Here is a 3,495-nt window from a genome sequence, read left to right as displayed (position 1 = left end):
AGTCGGCCATCACTGGAAAGAGAGGCCCATTGGACACACAAACTTTATATGCCCCAGTACAGGGGAACGCCAGGGCCAAAAAAAAAATGGGAATGGGTGGGTAGGGAAGTGGGGGGGAGGGTATGGGGGACTTTTGGGATAGCATCGGAAATGTAATTGAGGAAAAGATGTTATAAAAATATTAAAAAAAATAAAGATTATTTTTTTCATGAAAAAAGTCATTTTAACAAAGAAATGTGTGATTTTAAAGCTTTTAAAATAAAATGATAAATTTACACTTATATTTTGTCATGCTATTAAGTTTTTTAAAAAATATCTGTAGTTTACTTATTATAGTAACATAAGCTTGTAATTATTTTATGAGTAATTATTATATTCATTTTAAAAATTAATATACGTGCTTTAGAATTTAAGGATAGTGAGGCTGCTATCTTACATAAATGTATATGTCACCCATTGATCTTCTGTGTTCACTTATGCTTGATTCTCAGCATCCTTTTCTTCACTCCCTGCCTCTCTTGAAACCTTCACAGACCATAAAGCTCTCTCTCCATCTCTGTTTTCCCACCTGCAATGCTAATAGCCATCATTCCATCTGGCACATCAATACATGTGCTTACTGATTTCCTTAGATGAAAGTGAATATGTAGTAATTGCACTTCTAAAGGCTGGGCTTCACTTGACGTTATATACTCCATTTTCATCCATGTTTCTGAGCATGGAGACTTAATATTATGTATAAGTTAGTAGTATCCATTGATTTGCTGAATATTCTCTGTAGCAGACATGAATGTTGAGCCCTGTCAATACTGTTACTGAAAACAGCAATGTGTAAGCTGTTTTGTTTTAAGGATTTTGTATCTGTTGATTATATTCTCAGTAGTGTACTCATACCCGTTCTCTTTTCTGGAGGAATCTGCATAGTGTTTCACATGAAGGTTCCAGGAATTTACATTCACACCAAGAGTTCCTATGAGATATCTTTTCTCCATGACCTGAATTCTTATTTGTCACTTATTGAGATTTTGAAGATTAATACGTTATCTGTGGGTTGATACTTTTTTAGAGTTTTTATTTTCCTTTAATGACATATCTAGGTCTCAATATTTATTAACCATTTGTGAAGCAACATTTATTAGCCATATATTTCATCTTTGAGTAATATTTATTTAGTTTTTATTTCTCTAGGTTCTCTCTCTCTCTCTCTCTCTCTCTCTCTCTCTCTCTCTCTCTCTCTCTCTGTTTGTCTTGGGCTCAATCCCAAGACCTTGACCATGTTAACCAAGTTGTCTACTCCTGAACAAATTCCCATTATCTCCCTAATCCTAGCCTTACATTTAGTTGTATTGAGTTTATTTTCTTCTTTTTAAAATTTGTTTCTTAGTGGTTTCACATTTAAATTGTTTCATTACATATTTATTTCTGGGTTTCAGAATTCAGATTTAGGCCTTTGATAGATTTTAAGTTAACCTTTATGTAGAGTTAAATTAACCTTTATGTAGAGTTAAGTTTCTTCTGCATATAGCTGTTCAATCATCACCAATAACATTGATTAAAGAAAGTGTACTTTCAACACTGTTTATTCTTATTGACATTGCAAAATCCAGGTTATATTATGCTCATAAATGAAATTTTCTATAGCAAGACTATAAAGCTAAGCCAATTTTTAATATATCAATGCAATTTTGAAGCAAAACCTTTCATAATGGTTTTAACTGATTAAAAATATTTTATTCTTTCTATTTGAAGTTTAAACATCTCATGGCCATTATTTTATTTCTGAACATATTTTAATATATTTTGGAAAATATAAGGTTTCTTAATGGATTCATAAATGAAAATATGGTAAAAATAAAGTAAAGTTAAAAAAAATCAAATTACCTATTGTTATTTAAAATAGCTTCCCAAGACCATGCTGAAAGAATTACTAAGAATTTTTTCCTATTCTACTTACAGAAACTTTTAGTTTACGATTCTTGAACTACTATTCTGATGAGCACAGTAAATTCATTTTAGAAAATCTACCTAGAGTGATTTGTGTTTTATAGGAACGTAAGGGAGCAAACTGCAAATTATATTATCCAATTAGCTTTACATTTGCACAGAAGTAAATCTTGCTTTCAATTCCCAGTTTAGCAGATCATTTCAAGGTTGTGTTAAATATGTAGCAGCTGGAAGTTGCCAAATGAATGTGTTGAATGAGTGCATTTTACTGAAGTGTGTACTATCTTTTTTGACATGCATGTAATGATAACACATTTTTCTGGCAGCTGGGTTCCCCAGGGCTAAATGAATCTACAATAGTAGATAAAACAGCCTGATTGCATAATGAACATAAAACACTATGGATATATTTCAGGAAAAAAAATTCTCAATCAGATGACTGACTTTAAGAGAGGTTATATTTTATAATTCATTATATACCAAAAAAACCCCATTTTAGACAGATATTAAATTTACTTTGCTTATCAACAAAGGATTTGACAAAGTTTTTTTATTTAAAATTATTAGTTTCCATAATTTAATTTTTTCTATTGTAGAGAAATAAAAAAGCCACACACTTTTTCGTACTCCTCTGTTTTTTTCAAGTCTAAACCTGAGTGACGATAAAGGCTTTTCGTTTTACCAATCATTAATCTATTTGTTGAATTGAAGCTACTATTGAAAAAAACATTTTTGTATTAAGGGACTAAATTTGAATTTTGATTATCGTTAACCTCCCAGAGTCATACATTCTGAAAAACATAAATAACAAAATATTTTAAGGTCTTCGAGATATAGTACATATTCCTGCTTCCTTTTGATCATATGATCACATGGCTTCTGAATATGAGAAGTAAATGAATGTCTACATAAACATTTCCAGATTACTCCTCACACCCTGAAGAATATATAAACTATGCAACACCTTTGTTTTTTTTTTATTTTTGTACTACAGATAGTTATAAATCAAGTGAAGATGTTTGTGACTTTATTACTGTTGATCATCTGCTAAGGAAGTAACACTTCCCGACATGGCAAGTTTGGAACAAGCCATCCAAAGAGGAGTTCTGAGGTTAAAGGTAAACAGTCCTCTTTCCAATGGAATTACAGTCTTGCCAATCAGTGCCTTTAATCAGAGATGTCTAGTACGTACGATATTAGCTAAATATTCCAAATGTGGGGCATAGACTCACTTTAATAGTGGGGAGATACCTTTAATATTTAGGGTGGTTTACTCCATCTTGCTTACAACAGGAGTTTGGGCATGGTTTCTTGTCTTGTTAGTTGTACATCTTTTCTGCCTTCACTTCCATCTACTGTGCTTTATCATTCTAGACTTGGAGGAGAACCACGAGGACACACGACCTATCTGGAAAGCTATTTTTCTGTTACTTGATTGCTTTAAATTTTTTCTTTAATTGAAAGTAGATTTTTATCTAACTTGTTGTTGTAGGGGGGGTGAGGGGGGGTGAGGGGGGTGGTCAGAAGAGAACAAAATTAATATCAAATATA

The sequence above is a fragment of the Mus caroli genome, unplaced genomic scaffold, assembly GCF_900094665.2.
Source record: "Mus caroli unplaced genomic scaffold, CAROLI_EIJ_v1.1 scaffold_3146_1, whole genome shotgun sequence".
Taxonomy (NCBI): domain Eukaryota; kingdom Metazoa; phylum Chordata; class Mammalia; order Rodentia; family Muridae; genus Mus; species Mus caroli.
Note: the sequence above shows the minus strand (reverse complement) of the source record.